Source organism: Amblyomma maculatum, chromosome 7 (assembly GCF_055883805.1).
Source record: "Amblyomma maculatum isolate TAMU_Amacu chromosome 7, ASM5588380v1, whole genome shotgun sequence".
Classification (NCBI taxonomy): Eukaryota; Metazoa; Arthropoda; class Arachnida; order Ixodida; family Ixodidae; genus Amblyomma; species Amblyomma maculatum.
Window position 1 is genome coordinate 99228906 of NC_139350.1, and position 20792 is coordinate 99249697.

Sequence of the window (20792 nt, forward strand, 5' to 3'; positions counted from 1 at the left end):
GATGTTTTAATTTGTGACTGCATGGCCTAAAGATTTTTCTTTATTTTTTATTGAGCTCACAACAGCAGCGATGAGGTTTTTTGCTTTCACGCAGAAATCCGTTTGACTGGAAAAGGGTACGGTGACAGATAGGAAGGCCGCCTTCCTATCTGTCACCGTTCCTAGCTTTGTTGCTCCGACAACGGTTTGATACTTTAGCTGAATTGTTTGCAAGTGTGAAAGCCCTGATGTACAAAGGACAATGTCTGCGGCAGCTTGTCCTTCTCGGCTCTTACCGGAATCCGTTTTTGAGAGAAATTGCTGTTAATCGATACTCGTGTATATTTCGGCGGTGATCTACTGGAATCTTACGAATAGCTTGAAAGATGTCGATTTTTTGCATAAAGAATAAGAAATTAAATACAACACATGGCATGAACAGCGTGGTTTATTTGTTTTTTTTTTAAAGGACGCACATCAGTAATAACTTCACCTTTATCAGATGAATCATAACCAAGCTTTGGCCCTCAGTCACCTATCCAATCCAATAATTTCCACAAATTAATTGCGAATGTGCCAAGGGCTGCTTTTTTGTTGCTCGTATCTTCTGTGACTAATGCCACTAGTTTATCACTTCAAAGAGTTTCACACACTTGCGCGTCTCACCACCAACATACACTGCTGTGCGACAATTCTTATCTGTTTTTACTGACCACTAGAATAAAGATTTTGGTGTAGCAAGACCAAATTCTAAGTGTCTCGTCGAGGATATTCACTCACTCATCAGTTAAATTATGCTTCACTCGTATGTACTTCGAGTAGAGCAAAGCTCGTAATTTAGGCTTTGCAGCTCTGCATGCAGTGGTTAGACCATTTGATTTTCTTCCGCAGTGGATGCTGCTCTTCTCGTCGGTTTGACTTATTGACTGCATTGATAAGCAATCCGGATAATTGGCTTTCTTTCATTTGCAGAAAGTTTTATGTTGTCTAACCAAAATCTCTTCTGTCAACGCGTCAGATTAGGAATAAAGGCTCCAGTTTATGATAAATTCGCATAGTACTGCTCGCTTTCTCCCACCAGTGGCTGTTTCACACCAGACGCTAAACGAAAGGGGAACCTTGCCCAATATTGGCTGCAATATGTCTCGCTAATCGACTCTGAAGCATTATATGCGCCTCTTGTTTTTTTGCCGGCTCTATAAACGTACTCTAGGTAGGATAGTGCAGCCGCATAAGATGAAGCTTTTGCTCAGTTTCCCCTCAAGTCCATTAGATGGCAGCACGAATATATCTCGCATAAAAATATTGTGTAGCTTTCACGAGGAAACCTATACATAAACAATGTCGCCTGCAAGAAGGCTTTTATTCTGATGAAACAGCTTACATAAGACAGATTTTTTTTGCCATTTTCTTTGACCTAAACTGTGATGTAAATTAAATTTATTGCATTTAGTCTGGCGCATTTGTGTGACCTGCCTCCAGCGAAGAAACAGGTGCCCCGCGACTGACCCAGGAAAGCCGGGTTCGAACTCGGCCGCCGCAGCCGCGCTTCGATGGAGAAGAGAAGCAAGGTGCCCCTTGTGCAGTCAGCGAACGATGAGAATCTCAAGTAATGGAAATTATTGGAAGCGCACCACTACGACGCCTGTCGTAGCATGAGCTGTTTGGGGTGTCAAACCATTTAGAATTCTCAAAACAGGTGGTGACACTCTCCACGTTTTGGTCGAGGCTTACTGTAGTCTTTTCAAAGCAAAAATGAAGCCCAAACTTAAAGCAAGCACTAAAAAAGTGAAATCACATCAAATGTTTTTTCTACGTTTCGCTTGTTCGCTGAAAAAAAAAAAGCATTAAAGGATGTCTATTTCCGAAATTTCTGTTCTTTTTTGGCCTTCATATCTTTTTGCCCACGCGTGTTTTTTTATCGCTGATGTGGATGTGAACATATACACAACCGCAGCCGGACGCATCTGCGGGGGAAGTTCTTGCAGGATAATGGCCAGTGCTGCACAAGTTAACGAAAATAAGAAATCGATTACAATTACAATTGCTCCACCTGAATTTTAATTGATTACACCTTGAAAAAAGTAACTAAATAATCACAGACACGTAATCGATTACTGTTCTGTTACTTTTCTTCGAACCTTAGTCCCATAGCACATCCCAGCTGCTGCTGAAATTACGAAGTGTGGGCTGGTTTAAATTTATGCAACGTCGTTAATTTTCAAGGCTTGTTGTTTTCCAGTGATGTCGCTGATTTCGCAAAGTTTCCTTATGAGGAAATCAACTGACACACTGCACATATCTCACTGCAAGCGCAGAGTGTACATGCTGTACGAACACCTTGTGCCAGTTTCTATGCCCTCTATGGAGAGCTGTGCTTCGTTGTTGGCGCTGTGAAAAGAGGTAGGGCCACCGAAAAGCTAAATAAATCGTATTTGGGTGCTTTATTGGGAACACCAGACGCGGCTTCTGTTGTGGCATCAGAAGCCGTGTCTACATGATGGCGACAGCGCATCGCATTTCCTAGCGCCTCACGGTAATGCGATGTGACAGAGTTTACGTGCAGCGCATCATTTCTAGCGCGGAGGTGGCGGCACGCGGTGACGCATATCGAAAGCAATGGTGGCGCCAGGTTGTAAACGTTCTATACTTCATTTAATGCTTATTTTTTTGTACCTGAGTTACAGGAAAGCGGTAATGAGTAATAGAAACAGCGTAACAAGCTAAATTAAAAAGTTCCCCGCCCCTGTTTATCTAGCCCGATGCTATTTGAATACCCCGTGCTTTCTGGCACCAGAATTGATGATGCGGACATCTTCAGACAAATAAAAAGCTTCGTTCACCATTCTTTTGCAGCGAACGCGACACAGTGGAGTCCTTGACGATGGGCCGCAGCGCAACCAGTCGAGGGAGTATAAAAAAGCAGACCGCAGCATGCTCGCGGTAGTGAGCTCTGGGGAGATTTAGTCTCTCGAGTAACTCTCGCGGCTGCTTGCTCTGGGAAAGTGTCCTAATTTTCGCCGAGCCCGCGATCAAATTATCGTTTATCCTCATCTTGAGCGGTGGCCGCTAGCGACCAACTCTGTGACTACGATACCTTATCGAACAAGAAAGTCGTGAGAATTTCTTTTCGCCGCAGACAGGTTAATGAATATTGATTTCGTCGTTTTTTAAACCTTGATCTGGCTTAGTATTTTTTCGCTGTATTTCTGTGTCACACCTGCTTCTACTTACTATATCTGGAATACTTACTCAGTTATCTTTATAGTCTTCTTTTATCCCAGTGTTTGTTCATTGTTGGTTTTCTTCTTGTCAGTCAGTTACCGAGTTTTTTTTTTGTTACTAATGTGTCGTGGCGTTATTTTTTTGTTTATTTTATGCACTGTACTTTGAGCTACTACCTCTAAATACACAACTGTTGTAAAAAAAAGGGACTTTCTTTCCCGTATTTCCAAATTACACACTGAAACACGTACTTCATAGGTTGACCGGCCTAACTTTTTACTCTGTCCTCAAATCTCATAACCGTAAAGGGGATACCGTACCTCTGTTGACTGTAAAAGTGGGGGTTTGTGACACCCACCTTTCTGCTTCTGCTGTGTAGGTCGTGAATCATTCTTTTGCAGTTCCTCCCCTGAGTTACTTAGCAAGGAAATGTCATCAGCGAATCTCAGGTTACTGAGGTATTCTCCTACTCTTATCCCTAAATGCTCCCATTTTAAGCCTGTGAATATTTCCTCTAGGCAAGCTGTGAATAGTACTGGGGAGACCATGTCTCCTTGCCTAACACATTTCTTTATGCGAATTTAGTTGCTTTCCTCATTCTGAACAATGGTTGCTGTACAGCCTCTCTCTCTCTCTCTCTCTCTCTCTATATATATATATATATATATATATATATATATATATATATATATATATATGTATATATATATATATATATATATATATATATATATATATATATATATATATATATATATATATATATATATTGCCAGGGGGCGCTCAGAGTGAAAGACGACGTTGAAGTGAATCGGCTCCGGACTCGCAGGACGTATCTAAACCTTGGACCGTGTGATTCTACCTGTACCGGCTCTGTTAATCTAGCCCCAGTCGCCAACACCGTGACAAATCTGGTGGAGGTCAGGGCTGATGTCCCGTACCCCTACGCTAAGCAGGAGTGCTGGTCATATATTCGAGGAAACGCCCGTTCACCGCACTAGCCGCAGGAAACGAGGCCTACCACCTGAGTTTTCCCCCTCGGGCATGACTACCAGTAGCCACGACGTCGTCGCAATGCCTGGCGCGACCCCCACCTACGTGACGTTGCAAAACCCCCGCGTCCCAAAGACATTTCACGGGGACACCTATGAAGACGTCGACGACTGGTTGCAGCACTACGAAAGGGTAGCTACATTCAACCTCTGGGATGACGCCGCACGGCTTCGAAATGTATATTGCAGCCTCGAGGATGGCGCTCGTACGTGGTTCGAGAACCATGAAGAGCAGCTGTCTTCTTGGAGTGAGTTCAAACGTCATCTTGCGGCAACTTACGAAAGCTCAGATCGCCGTGAACGGGCCGAACGCGCTCTACACACTCGGATCCAAATGCCTAACGAAACTGTAGCGGCGTATATCGAAGACATGACGCGCCTGTTTAAGCGTGCGGATCCTACGATGTCCGAGGACAAAAAGCTGCGCTACCTCATGCGTGGCGTCAAAGAGCAGCTTTTCGCTGGCCTGGTGCGCAGCCCGCCGAAAACTGTTGCAGAATTCTTTGCTGAAACATCCACTATAGAGAAAGTGCTTCAGCAGCGAGCTTCGGCACGGGATCCCACCATCCACGCCGCCTCCGTCTCTGCTGAGTTTCCATCGCATAGCATGGACACATCGGCGCTACGGGAGCTCATACGTTCCGTTGTGCGCGACAAACTCCGACTGATGTATGGCACACCTCAACCAGCTCCTTCCTCCATCGCCAGCGTTGTCCGCGACGAGGTGCAGCAAGCGCTCCGGCCTCCATTCCCAATCGGTGAACCTGGCCCTTCTCCTCCTCTTACACCACCAGAGTGTCACCGCCCTACATACTCCCAGGTGCTGCAGTACTCTCCGCCCTCGTCGCCGTCCCTGATTCCTCCGAACGTAGCTGGGCCGAAAACAGCAGCCCCCGTGATCCAGTACGTCACAGATTCTCGACCGCCTACACAGAAAGCAGACGAGTGGCGTACCCCCGACCGACGGCCGCTATGCTTTCACTGCGGCGAACCGGGTCATGTCTATCGGCGCTGTCCCTACCGTCGACTAGGTCTCGAAGGGCTTTCCGCTGATTCTCCGCGGCCTCGCTACGGCGAACGGCCTCGAGCCGTTGAAGATTTCGTCAATGATCAGCGCCGGATCGTTCCGTCTCGTCTGCGACCATCTAGATCACCGTCACCCAGGTCTCGCCCGTCGCCATCTGCTACGAGTTCCTCATGGGCAGCGCAGGGCCGCTCGCCCAGTCCCCAGAGGGAAAACTGAAACCAGCGACCTTCGGGGGTAGGCTCGCTGGACATCGCGGCGCAGGAGACCCCCCATTGATGCGGACACGGAAAGACTACGCATCGACATTGGAAAAGTCCGCGGTTACCGATCATACCGCCCCCTCGACGCCACCACGACGCACCTGCAACCATGACGAATTGCCGGTGGAACCGACGACGAAACCACGCACCCGCAACGACGACGAATTGCCGGTGGAACAAACGACGCAACCACGCAACCGCAACGACGAAGAATTGCCGGTGGGACACATGACGCAACAAGGCACCCGCAACGACGACGAACTGCCGGTGGAACGGACGCTGCAACAACGCACCTGCAACGACGACGAATTGCAGGTGAAGCAGACCGCGTACACCAACGCAGAGCACTCAAAGACTCAGAAGCCTGACATTCGCGAGCAGATTTCGTTGGACATACCCGTAGTACTGGATGGTCGCCATGTTCGGGCTCTGTTGGATACTGGCGCTGATTATTCTATTTTGAGCAGCCAGTTTGCCGCAGTTCTCAAGAAGGTTTTGACTCCGTGGGCTGGCACAAACGTTCGCACCGCGGGTGGTCATCTGATTACTCCTCTGGGCATGTGCACGGCCAGAGTTCAAATTCAAGAATCAACATTTGTGGTAAGCTGCCTTGTTCTGAAAAGCTGTTCGCGTGACCTGATTCTGGGCGTAGATTTTCTTCGTGAATATGGCGCAATTATTGACCTCCGGAATTCTAAGGTCTCGTTTTCTACTGAGAAAGCAGTGGCCCTCAGCGGTGCAAAGCGACCGCTCAATGTGCTTCGAGTTTATGAGGACAGTGTCACTCTGCCACCCCGAACCAGCACCTTCGTTAATGTCAGATGCAATGCCCTTAACGATGGTGACGCAATAGCCGAAACTAACGTATCGTTACTGTTGACACAAGGAGTCTGCGTGGCCCGCAGTTTGATACATCTTCACCATGGTCAGTCCAAGGTACTTGTTACAAATTTTTCGCACGAGTATCGGCACATTTTTCGTGACACTTCCGTAGCTTTCGCCGAACGCATATCTGATGTCTCCGAGTGCTTGTCCGCAGAAACCGTGCCACCGCCCACATCCCTCGACAATCTCGATGTCAGCTCACAGCTATCGGTCAGCCAGCGCGACCAGCTGTTTTCATTGTTACTCGAATTCAAAGAGTGTTTTGCATCGTCGTCAAAAGTGAATCAAACTCCCATCGCCAAGCACCAGATCGTGACGTTCGATAACGTGCGCCCAATCCGCCAGCACCCCTACCGCGTCTCTTCGACCGAGCGCGAAGTTATTAGGTCACAAGTTAAGGAAATGCTCGAAGATGAGGTTATCCAGCCTTCCAATAGCCCGTGGTCCTCCCCGGTCGTTCTAGTTAAAAAGAAAGACGGCACGTTACGTTTTTGCGTCGATTACCGCAAACTGAACGCCGTAACCAAGAAGGATGTCTACCCCTTGCCGCGGATTGACGACTTTTCGACCGCCTTCGGCGTGCAAAGTATTTTTCGTCCATCGATCTAAAAAGTGGCTACTGGCAGATCGAGGTCGATGAGCGAGATCGTGAGAAGACGGCCTTCGTCACACCCGACAGCCTTTACGAATTTAAAGTTCTACCTTTCGGCCTGTGTTCCGCGCCGGCCACATTTCAGCGGATGATCGACACTGTCCTCGCCGGCCTTAAATGGCAGTGTTGTCTAGTCTACCTAGATGACGTGGTGGTCTTCGCAGAATCATTTGCACAACATCTTCAGCGCCTGCGGTCAGTACTCGAAGCCCTTCGATCCGCTAACTTGACACTTAAGCCACAGAAATGCCACTTTGGCTACCGAGAGCTTAATTTTTCGGCCATGTCGTCAGCGCCGCCGGCGTGAAGCCCGACCCTGACAAGATTGCTGCTGTCGCGGAATTTCCGATTCCACGTGACAAGAAAGCTGTTCGCCGATTTCTCGGCTTGTGCAGTTACTACCGGCGTTTTATCGATAACTTCGCTGATCTCGCTGAACCGCTGACTCAGCTCACCCGGGGAGACACACCTTTTGTTTGGACGCACGAACAAGAAGCTGCTTTTGCCGAGCTGCGTCTCCGTCTCCAATCGCCGCCTGTTCTAGCCCATTTCGATGAGCAGGGGGAGACAGAAATACACACCGACGCCAGAAACATTGGCCTTGGGGCGGTTCTCGTGCAACGTCAACAGGGTGTTGAACGAGTCATCGCCTATGCCAGCCGTACTTTTCCCGCGCCGAGACGAACTATTCAACTACTGAAAAGGAATGCCTCGCCATTATTTGGGCTGCTACGAAATTTCGCCCCTATCTTTATGGTCGCCCATTTAAAGTTGTCACTGACCACCACTCTTTGTGTTGGCTGGCCAACCTGCGTGACCCATGCGGCCGCCTGGCGCGATGGAGCCTTCGCCTACAGGAGTTCGATCTCACTATTGTTTATAAGTCCGGACATAAGCATGAAGATGCTGACAAGCTCTCCCGCGCGCCTGTCGAGCTCGCTCCACCAGACACGGATGACGCTGACAGTTTCCTCGGAGCTGTTGATGCTTCAGATATGTCACATCAGCAGCGTGCAGATCCAGATTTACGAGCACTGATTGATTATTTAGAAGGTCAGCCAGCCACCATACCTAAGTGCTTTTCTCGGAGCCTCTCAACTTTCTGCCTGAGAGGTGGTGTGCTTTATAAGCAGAACTCTAGATCCGAGTCAAGAACCTACCTCCTCGTGGTACCCACAGCTCTGAGAGAGGAAATCCTTTCCGCGTGCCACGATGAACCAACATCTGGCCACTTGGGCTATTCTCGCACACTTGCTAGGATACGACAGACATTCTACTGGCCCAACCTTGCCACTGTTGTTAAGCGCTATGTCAAGAGCTGTCGGCAGTGTCAGCGTCGGAAGGTTCCGCAATCAAAGCCTGCGGGCCTCCTAATGCCCATAATACCACCACGAGCACCATTTGATCAAGTCGGCATGGACCTTCTCGGTCCTTTCCCTCGGTCCTCTGGTGGCAACCGTTGGATAATCATCGCCACAGACTATCTGACTCGCTATGCCGAGACCAAAGTGTTGCCTAGTGGTACAGCGTCTGAAGTTGCCCATTTCTTTGTACACCAGATCATACTACGGCACGGTGCTCCTACCTGTATTATTACTGATAGAGGGACTGCCTTTACTTCAAAAATGATGGCCGAAGTCTTTCATCTCAGTGGTACGGCGCATCGAAAAGCTACTGCTTACCATCCGCAGACCAATGGGCTGACGGAAAGGCTTAATAAGACCATCGCGGATATGCTGGCGATGTACGTCGACGCCCAGCACAAGACTTGGGATGCGATCGTACCATATGTGACGTTCGCATACAATACGGCAGTCCAAGAGACTACACGTTTCACGCCGTTTCGCCTCGTTTACGGCAGGGAGGTTCGGACGATGCTGAACGCAATGCTCCCTTACCAAACAGATACCGAACTTTGTTCTGACGCCGAGCAGTTTGCCCAAGATGCTGAGCAAGCACGCCAACTAGCACGCGTCCACATCACCCAGCAACAGGACAGGGATTCACGCCGGTACAACCTCCGCCACAGACAAGCTTCCTACAACACCGGGGACCAGGTGTGGGTGTGGACTCCTGTTCGACGCCGCGGCCTTTCAGACAAGCTAATTTGCCGCTACTTCGGACCGTATAAAATCGTGCGACGCATCAGTAACGTCAATTACGAGGTGCTCCCGGATGGATCAGAGCACACAGGCCGTCGGCTACCTCGTCCAGAGACAGTTTATGTCTTGCGACTGAAGCCGTACTTTGCACGGTGACTGACAAACTACATCTACAAACTTTTTTTTGAGGGAGGGAAGTTGCTTTTGTACGCTTGTGTGCACGTGTAACTGTGTGCGTTACGCTTAAGGAGGGAGGAATGCCAGGGGGCGCTCAGAGTGAAAGACGACGTTGAAGTGAATCGGCTCCGGACTCGCAGGACGTATCTAAACCTTGGACCGTGTGATTCTACCTGTACCGGCTTTGTTAATCTAGCCCCAGTCGCCAACACCGTGACAATATATATATATATATATATATATGAAGGAAAGAAGCAGACAGTCGGCGAGGCCAAGGAAAGCAATGGGAATTGTACTTTGTCTTTTCTTTTAATTTTTAATTCATAATCACGTAAATTAGTAATGTAATGTGTTTAGGGGAAAGATAAACACAAAGTAGAAAGAAAAACAACGTGCCGATGGTGGGAACCGAACCCACGACCTCCGAATAACGCGTCCGGTGCTCTTCCAACTGAGCTACATCGGCCGCTGTCCCCCCTGCTACTTTCTTGGGTATTAATGTTGTCTGTACATGAACCTTGAGAGTGTTCACCAGCGCCACCCTCAACTGGAGCGGTGGACGTGGAACGTCCTGTGTTACCGCCAGCGTCACGTTCTACGTGACGCTGGCGGTCATATATATATATATATATATATATATATATATATATATATATATATATATATATATATATATATATATATATATATATATATATATATATATATATATATATATATATATATATATATATATATTGTAGGATGGGTGTTTATTAGAGGTACTAGGCGATCTAGAAGGCCGTCAGGAACAGTCAAATTACGCGTAGATCCAGAGCACACATCGATAGCGATGGCACTGGCGACAGCGCACAGAAGCTACTTCTTCGTCTTCGAATGAACATCTTCCGCTTTACAGGGCCCTCGGGGCGGAGAGGAGCCATCCTGGCCACTTACGGCGTAGGCAAAATGACAGGGTCGTAATATCGTTTAAGGCGCTGGACGTGGACAGTTTCGCTGCTGCGTCGACGGAGATCAGGTGAGGGCGTCAGCGGTTCTGCAGTGTCATTGACAGAAGAGACGCGCTCCAGGACAAGGTAGCGGTCATGATACCTGGAAATAAATTTAGAAGATAGTCCAGGAGTCCCTGATGGAATCCACAGTCACACAAGACTGCCAGAAGAGAATTCCGGTGTCGTCTGATGGTTGTCGTGGCGGGATTTTAGTGCGACTGAGTTTCAGTTGTGAGAGACCGGGCAATTTTGCGGCACTCATCTGCATATCGGGCAGCTTCAGAAGCAGCGATATACTCAGATGAGTCTGGTTGGTACGGAAGAGTGGTATCTAGCGGAGCAGAGGGGTGACAGCCGTAAAGAAGATATAATGGTTTGGTTTGATTTGGTTTGGATGGGGTTTAGCGTCCCAAAGCGACTCAGGATATGAGAGACGACGTAATGGGACTCAGAAAATTGAGACAACCTGGAGTTCTTTAATGTGCACTGGCATCGCACAGACACAGGCGCCTTGCTTTTCGCCTCCATCGAAAAGCGGCCTCCGAGGCGGGGATTCGATCCCGCGTCCTTGGGAACAGTAGTCGAGCGCTGTAACCACTGCGCCACCACGGAGAGAAACCGGTTGTTGACTGTGTAGCAGTATTGTTTGCATGCGTCACATATCGAAGGAGGAGATCCCAGTCAGAGTGGTCGGAGGAGACGTACTTAGAAAGCATGTCACCAAGGGTACAACTGAAGCGTGCGATGAGTCCGTTAGTCTGAGGATGATAGACGGTAGAGGTTCGATGAAGTATGTGGCACTTGCTCCGCAGAGCGTTAACATGAGATAAAAATATGCGTCTTCTGTCACTAAGTAGTTCACGAGGTGCGCCGTGGCGTAGAATAAATCGCTGCAAAATGAATGAGGCTATCTCCGACGCTATAGAAAATGGAAGGGCAGCGGTTTCTGTATATCTCGTCAGGTGGTCAATCCCGACGATGGCCCAACGGTTTTCAGCGGCAGTGTACAGGAGCGGGCCGTATAAATCAATACCGACGCGATCAAAGGGGCGTGATGGGCAAGGTAATGGCTGCAGCTCGCCAGCAGAAAGATGAATAGGGGACTTGCGACATTGACAGACTAGGCATGAGCGAATGTATTTGTAGACAAAGTTGTGGATGCCCCTCCAGTAGTATCGCAAGCATAGGCGATGGTAAGTCTTGAACACTCCCGCATGGCCGCGTTGTGGGTCAGCGTGAAAGCAGTCGCAGACTTGCGAGCGTAAGTGGCGAGAAACGACTAGCAACCATTTGCGGCCATCAGCGCTGTAGTGGCGGCGATAAAGAAGGTTATTGCGAATGGCGAAGTGCGATGCCTAGCGCCGAAGCGCACGCGATGGGGAAGCAGCCGATGGATATGAGAGGAGGTCGATAAGAGAAGCAACCCAAGGGTCTCTCCGCTGCTCATAGGGCATGTCACTGATTCGAAGTGACGTTGCTGGGGCATCCAAAGTGGAAAGGCTGGCGACGTCAGTTGGAAGGGGGCAGCAAAAAAAAAAGAACATTGGCGTCTTGATGCCTGCGGCCAGAGCAGTAGACTACTTGGACATAAAATTATAAAATTCCTGTTGAAGAAGAGCCCAACTAGCAAGACGGCCGGATGGGTCTTTCAAGGAAGAAAGCCAGCACAGCGCATGGTCGTCGGTCACAACCTCAAAGGGGTGGCCATAAAGGTAAGGACGGAATTTGGTCAGAGCCCAAACTATTGGTAAGCACTCTTTTTCAGTGACCGAGTAATGCACTCCGCCTTCGTGAACGTTCGACTAGCATTAGGCGCCACGTATTCAGAAAATCCAGATTTCTGCTGAGCAAATACAGCTTCGAGTATAACAGTGCCTGGTGTCATCGACGGTACTGGAACCATGGAAGAATGCAAACATTATCCTCATTCACAAGAATGGGGACTCTAAAGACCTTAAAAATTACAGACCAATCAGCTTACAGTCTGTTACGTATAAGGTATTTACTAAGGTAATCGCTAATAGAATCAGGACAACCTTAGACTTCAATCAAGCAAAGGATCAAGCAGGGTTTCGGAAACGGTACTCTACTATCGATCATATCCATACCATCAATCAAGTGATAGAAAAATGCTCGGAATTTAACCAGCCCCTATACATAGCATTCATTGATTACGAAAAAGCATTTGACTCAGTTGAAACCTCGGCGGTGATGCAGGCATTGCGAAATCAGGGGGTAGACGAGTCGTACGTGAAAGTGCTGGAAGATATACAGAGTGCCTGCACAGCAACCATAGTTCTGCATAAAGAAAGTAACAAAATTCCCATAAAGAAAGGTGTTAGACAAGGAGACACAATCTCCCCAGTACTATTCACAGCTTGTTTAGAGGAAGTATTCAGAGACTCGGAATGGGAGCAGTTAGGGATAAGGGTAGATGGAGAATACCTCATTAATCTGCGATTTGCTCATGACATTGCCTTGTTAAGCAACTCGGGGGATGAACTGCAAATAATGATTGAAGACCTAGACAGGAAAAGTAGAAAGGTAGGCTTGAAAATCAATATGCAGAAGGCTAAGGTAATGTTCAACAGCCTTGGGAAGGAACAGCAGTTTACATTAGGTAGCGAAGTACTGGAAGTAGTAGGTGAATATGTCTACTTAGGACAGGTAATAACCGCAGATCCGAACCATGAAAAGGAAATAACAAGAAGATTAAGATTGGGATGGAGCGCATTTGGCAAGCACTCGCAGATTATGACTAGCAGCTTACCGGTATCGCTCAAGAGGAAAGTATACAACAGTTGCATCTTGCCTGTACTCACCTATGGGGCTGAAACGTGGAGGCTAACCAAGAGAGTTCTACTTAAGTTGAGGACAACCCAGTGGGCTGTGGAACAAAAAATGGTAGGGGTAACATTAAGAGATAGGAAGCGTGCAGAGTGGGTCAGAGAAATAACTCAAGTTACCGACATTCTAGTAGAAATTAAGAAGAAATGGACATGGGCAGGACATGTAGTGCGAAGAGAGGATAACCGATGGTTGCTGAGGGTAACAAACTGGATTCCAAGGGAAGGAAAGCGTAGCAGGGGACGGCAGAAAGTTAGGTGGGCGGATGAGATTAGGAAGTTCGCAGGGGTCAAGTGGATGCAGCTAGCACAGAACCGGGTTACGTGGAGAAATATGGGAGAGGCCTTCGCCCTGCAGTGGGTATAATCAGGCTGATGATGATGATGAAATACAGCGTCGAGACCGACACCATGTGCGAAACAGAAACCGAAACAAGACAGCCCCGAGTCGACAGACAAGCCAAGACGAGAAACCATGGAGAGACGCTTGGGGCGGCAGTTGTCTGCTGTAACCAAAAATAAACGGATGTCGTTTGTGGTCTGCAACGAAGTTGTCTCATTTAACGAACGCGACATAAAGATAAAGTTGGTGCCGAAACCCGGGATGTTCGCCACGACCTAACGAAGACAACTGCCAGTCCTGGAGGCGACTAATAACGAAGAAACAGCCAATTTCTACCCCGAAGCCGCCGCCCATTGCTACCAGAGTGCACCGACATGGAGCGACACAAAGCGAAGAGAACGGCTCTTCGGTCTCAGGTGACCCGCCTCCTTTCCGATATTGACTCCTGCATGAAGAGCCGCATGGACAATGTAAAAGAACTCAGTGTTTTGTTGGCGAGACTTAGCGCTCTGCAGACCCAGCTGAACGAATTAACGCCTCTGTCGAGACGCTAGTGCCAAAGAAAGAACCTGAGCATGACTATGAGGAATCTATCGAGTATGACGACCGGGTCGTTACATACATCGCGAAGCTCCAAGAGGAAATTCAAGAAATTCAAGGAAAGAGGCAGCCGAAAGAAGCATCACACCTTAGCGACGCAGCCACGACGAACGGGGCCTGCCAGGTGAAGCTTCCAAGGTTAGAGCTCATAAAATGTGACGGCAAAGAAGTGTCATGGCAAGAATTTTGGGAGCAGTTCGAGCAAATGATTCACAAAAACGACTGTCTGACGACCTTGGATAAATTTGGATACCTAAAATCGGTGGTGACAGGCGAAGCAGCGAGAACGATACAGGGCCTCCCTCCCACATCACAGTGCTATGACGACGCCATATTGCTGCTCACCAGACGTTTCGGCAAAGCGGACGCCATTGTGCAAGCGCACATGCGTGCGCTCTTGGACCTCGAGCCTGTGCGGAGCGCCCAAGACATACGCTCCCACCGGAGGTTATACGATACCCTCGTCTCTCGGATCCGCGGCCTGCAGGCGCTTGGCCAGCAGCAGGAAGCGCAAGGAACACTGCTCTTCCCCTTGTACAGCGCGCTCTGCCGAAAGAATTATTGCTCGACTTCCATCGGACCGTGGCGAGGGAGGAGGGGTCGGAAGCTATAACACGGAGTCCGGCCGGAGGAGGAATTCCGCTGCGGGACGACGACGCACCGGGAGAGTCAACAGAAAGAGAAACAGCTACAAAAGGTACGCTGTCATTACTTAACAAGCTTGTTGACTTTCTGAGGATCGAAGTGCAAAGCCGCGAAAACCTGGTTGCGCAGCAAAGTATGAGTAAGAAGCAGCAGGCGTCAAAGCCGAAGATGTTCAGCCCAGCAGAGAGCATAAAAAAATGCGTTGGAACGAAATTTAAATCGTCAGCAGCTCTACTTCACCAAACCGCAAAACCAAATTGTTGTTTCTTTTGCAAGGAGAGTGACCACGAAACTTCCGCTTGCTGTGCTAGCATTCCATTAGAAGAAATGAAGAAAATGCTACGATCGGGAAGACGTTGCTTTCGATGCGTGAAACCGAGTCACCGTGCTAACGAGTGCAGAAGCAAGATTAGATGCACAGTTTGTGCAGGACGACACGCGACAACCATGTGTGATCCGGAATTCACCCATCCGAAAGTCGAGGCTATAGTGAACGATGTGACGACTGTCCCCGTGAACTTTCAGTCTACGTCAGACGTACCTAAACAGCGAGAAGTACTGCTACAAACAGCAACGATATTGTGTGCCGGCGAACGTAAAGCCCTCTACTTACGTGCTCTCTTTGACAGCGGAAGCCAACGGTCATTCATTACTGAGAAAGCATCTGCAAAACTCGGTTGTAAAATTGTTGGAAAAGAAACGCTGAAAGTTGGTGTGTTCGGCGGACACCAGTCACAACGAGATTTTAACAGAGTGCTGGTGTCGCTAACCGCGCACAATAAGAAGATTTATCAGATCGACGTTCTTGAGACCAACATAATCTGTGAGCAAAAGATCCCGAACCCTGACCTCAAGATTAAAGAATTACTTGGATCCCTGACTGCCGCTGACATAACCTGCGATAACGAAAGAGGTGACGTAGACCTGCTTATCGGCTCTGAGCACTAATGGGAACTTGTAACGGGAAGAAACAAGAAGCTCAACGGAAAACTGCGAGCAGTGGACACACCATTTGGGTGGTGTATTCAGGGCCCAGTAGGGTACAAGACTTGTGACTCGCAATGCATGCAAATCACTGCTCTTCGCGTATCACTTGCCGAGAGAGAAGCTGCAAACAGCTTGGAACGATTCTGTACTCTCGAGTCGATCAGAGTCACAGATGATGACAGCTGTGCGGAGCACAAGCTGCTTGATTCTTTCGAAGAGAATATCAGGCGCAATGGTTCTAGATACGAGGTAGCCTTTCCATGGAAGGAGAATATAGATTTAAATGACAACAAGGAAGTTGCTGAAAAACGCTTGTCACAACTGACAAACCGCCTTCGAAAAACTCATCTCTTGGAGAAGTACGACGCTGTCATCATACAGTATAGCATGGAAGGCATAGCTGAACCGACCGTAGAAAAAGAGGAAGAGGGAAAGCTGATCTACTACATGCCCCATCAGCTGGTTTTTCGGGAAACGAGTAATACAACGAGATTGCGAGTAGTTTTTGACGCTTCATCGCATGGACAGAAGGCAAAATCCCTGAATCAAAACCTCGAAAGTGGTCCGAATTTGACAGCCGACCTTGTAGCACTGTTACTAAATTTCAGAAGCCACAAAAAAGCTTTGGTAGCCGACATTGAAAAGGCATTTTTGCAAATCGAGATCAGAGAGAACGGCAGAGATGCATTGCGCTTTCTGTGGCACCATGCAAAACCGGATGCAAATGGAGCAACAGGCGAGATACAGACTTGGCGAATGAAGCGAGTTCCCTTCGGAACCACCGCAAGTCCTTTCTTGTTGACAGCGACTCTCCAGCATCATTTGAAGATAATGGAACGAGACTATCCGAAGACTGCTTCGCTACTGGCGCAGTGCTTGTATGTGGATGACCTTTTAACGGGAGCAGAAAACGAAGACGAAGCGCTGAAGATCTATGAAGAAGCGAATACAATATTCAGCGCGGCATGTATGAAACTGCGCAAGTGGGCATGCAACAATCCGGCATTGAACGAGCGAATTGTGGCGGATGACTGCGAAGCAAGGCACCTCGGGTACCTCCCAGGAGTTCTCAAAGTGCTGGGATTGACATGGAACCCAAGCACAGATAACCTGACATTCACCCCACTGGCAAGCGATCAATCCGAGCCAGGTGCAAGCACAAAAAGGTCTGTGCGAGACTACGGCGACTCTATGACCCACTTGGATGGCCAGCTCCATTCACCGTCAGGGCAAAGGCTTTATTCCAGTTGTGGCAGAGAAATGTGGAATGGGATGATATCCTACCTACGGATCTGGACACGAAGTGGGTGCAGTGGTGTGAGGAACTAAACGAATTGGAAAGAGTTCAAGTGCAGCGGTGCTACAAATCCGACACTGTCGAGCCTACCACGAAAACAGTCCTACACGTGTTTGCTGACGCCAGTCCTGTGGCATACGGAGCAGTGGCCTACATTTGCGTAACAGATGCGGATGGGATTACAACTTCGAGCATCCTAATCAGCAAGTCAAGGGTCGCCCCGAATAAACAACTGACTCTTCCAAGACTGAAACTGATGGCGTGCCTCTTGGCTGCCAGACTGAATCAATACATTCTGAAGAGCCTGATAGAGCCACCCCAAACGACGTATTTCTGGACTGACTCGATGATAGCACTGCACTGGATTGTAGGAGGTACCGTCGCAATGGAAGCAATTTGTGAAGAATCACGTAATGGAAATCAAGCGTCTTACCGATACCTCAGCGTGGAAGTATTGCCCAGGGTCAGAAAATCCGGCGGATATCATGACTCGAGGAGTTACAGCTGATCAGCTTGTTGAGAGCTCCACCTGGTGGGAAGGAAAGCACTGGATGAAGGCAACGGAAAACGCTTGGCCACAGATGTCTTCGCTTCCAAGGAACATTCCGCCAATGGAGGAAGAAAGACGAAGCGTAGAGGTCCTTCAAGCGACGAATACCACAGAAGTTCCCATGCTGTTGGACACAGATCGATACAGCCGTGTCACACGACTGTTCCGAGTGACTGCATGGGTATTTAGATACATCAAGAAGTTGCGACATCTGAGCAGTGACAAGGGTCCACTGAAGGCGGTTGAACTGAATGAAGCCAAAAATATTGGATACGGCAAACTCAGCGAAATGACCTGAAAAGAGAAATTGAGTGCGTGAAAAAAGGCGAACGCTTTCCCGCAGACTCGCCTCTCAGAAACATTCCAGTGTTTATTGACAACAATGGTATCATGCGCATAAGCGGCAGACTTCAACAAAACGGCAAGCCGTACAACGAACGTCACCCAGTTGTACTGTCAAGTCGACATCGACTGGCAGAACTGCTCGTGCGTCAAGCACATCAGCAAGTGCTTCACGGTGGAGCAAGAGATAATCTGGTACAGTTCAGAGTGAGGCATCATGTTGTGCGAGCCCGTCAGCTAGTGAAAAGAATCATCAAAGGGTGCATAACCTGTCAGCGCTACAATGCCCGTACAGCCGCTGAAGTGACAGCACCACTTCCAACTGATCGAGTGAACGAGGCTCAACCATTTGAGGTAACAGGAGTTGACTTCGCGGGACCACTTCTGGTGAAAGGAGAAAACTCGCTTTACAAGTCCTACGTCACAATCTTCACCTGCGCTGTAACAAGAGCGGTGCACCAAGAGCTCGCAAAAGACATGTTCGCAGAGTCTTTTCTGATGACCCTCAGACGTTTCATCTCAAGATGAGGTATACCTCGGGTCATTTACAGTGACAACGCGCTTTCCTTTAAGAAGGCCAACAGAGATCTCCTTTATCTATGGAGCTCTATCCGAAAACCAGAAGTTCTTGACTACGTCGCAAAAGCACGAATCGAATGGAAGTTCATAGTGGAGCGTGCCCCATGGTGGGGTGGCTTTTATGAGCGCCTCTTCGGATCAGCCAAACTTGCGCTCAAGAAGGTGATCGGATCCAAGTTTCTGACCTTCGACGAGCAAACCACTGTACTGGCAGAAATTGAAGCAGTCTTAAATTCTCGACCTAAAACTCACGTCTACGACAAACCCGGAGAACCGGAACCCCTTTGCCCTTCATTCTTCTTGACGGGAAGACGCCTCACATCGCTGCCTAGCGTGGGGAAAATCGAAGCAGATGAGGTCAACGTATCAGTTCACAGACTATGGGTACGACGCCAGCAGACTACAGAAGCCTTCTGGCGCAGATGGACAAGAGAGTACCTCGAGGAACTGCGAAATGCGCAAAAAAAGAATGAACGCCAAAGAAAAACACTCAAGGAAGGGGATTTGATACTCCTTCGTGATGGCCTGCAGCCACGGCAACAATAGAAGATTGCAAGAACTGAGAAACTTTCCGGGAAGAGACGGAAAGGTGAGATCGTGCCTGCTGAAGCTACCTGGAGGATCATCTCTCAAGCGACCAATCCAACTCTTGTGCCCCCTGAAAATCACGTAAACGAAGAAAAATGACAAGTCATTTTCGGGGAGGAATGTGTTGCGAAACCGAAACCGAAACAAGACAGCCCCGAGTCGACAGACAAGCCGAGACGAGAAGGCTTCAAAGACAAAACCAGGGAGAGACGCTTGGGGCGGCAGTCGCCTGCTGTAACCAAAAATAAACGGATGTCGTTTGTGCTCTGTAACGAAGTTGTCTCATTTAACGAACGCGACACTCCACTGGCGTCAGTGTGTACCTCATTAGGGGCCGTCGGGTCGAAGTGACGCAGGACGGGCGGTATCGTGAGAATGCGGCGCAACACGTTGAAAGCATCATCGCATTACGGTGACTAGAGCGAAAAGTCGGAACTACCCCACATAATCTGCGTAAAAGGGACGGCAATACCGACGAAAGTAGGAGCAGAAGCCTAGGAAGCTGCGAAGGTCTTTCATAGATCTCGGCTTGGGAAAGGCTGCGACAGCACGAAGTTTGGCCGGGTCTGGAGACACCCCTTCCTTGGAAACAACGTGGCCTAAAATGGTCGGTTGACGGGCGGCAAAATGACACTTCTTTAAGTTCAGCTGTAATCCGGCATCAGAAAGGCAGGTCAAAACGTGCTTCAGGCGGTAGAGATGAGTGTTGAAGTCAGTAGAGAAGAAGACGATGTCGTCAAGATAGCAGAGGCAGGTCTTCCATTTCAGTCCAAGCAAAATGGTGTCCATCATTCTCCCAAATGTCGCAGGAGCATTGCAAAGACCGAAAGGCATAACAGTAAATTCATACAGGCCATCTGGAGTAACAAAAGCGGTTTTAGAGTGGTCCGCCACTTCCATCGGGGCCTGCCTGTATCCAGAACGTAAATCTAGGGAGGAAACGAATTCAGTCCAGTGTGTCGTCTATGCGCGGAAGAGGATAGACGTCTTTCTTTATAACCTTATTAAGTCGGCGGTAATCTGCACAGAAGCAGATGGAACCAACAGCCCAAGGGCTGTTTGAGGGCTGAATGGCACCGTTCTGGAGCATCTGATCTGCTTGCTCTTTAATAACCTGGCGCTCTGTTGCAGACACACTGTAGGACCACTGTCGCAGTGGTGTGTGGTCTCCAGTGTCGATCCGATGAGGGACAGTTGAACTTTGGCCCAAAGAAGTTTGATGAGTGTCGAATGAGGAGCTGAACTGTTGAAAGAGGGCACGAAGTTGTGCTCACTGAAGCTGTGGAAGACTAGCGTCGATGGTGTGGCGGAACAGGTCTGTAGAAGAGGGAGGTGATACAGAAAGTGGAGGGCTGAGTGCAGCCATGGCGAGGCGCGACGCGTCGTCAGTCTCGTCAAGGAGGAGATATGCGATGGGTTTTAGGCTCCCGAGACATTCTCCGTGGTGCAAAGCAGTGGGGTAGTTTATCGGGTTAGAGAGCCAAAGCGGAAATAGTGAGTAAAGCATAGGGTAACGGAAGGGACTTTCGATGCAGAAATGTATCTGCTGGCGTGAAGAAGACAGTTTCATCGCACACAGAGTCACAAGTGATATTTACAAGCAGGGACGAAGAAGGAGGAATGTCGATGTCTTCGGTGACGAGGGCTCTAGCGGGTAAGCTAGA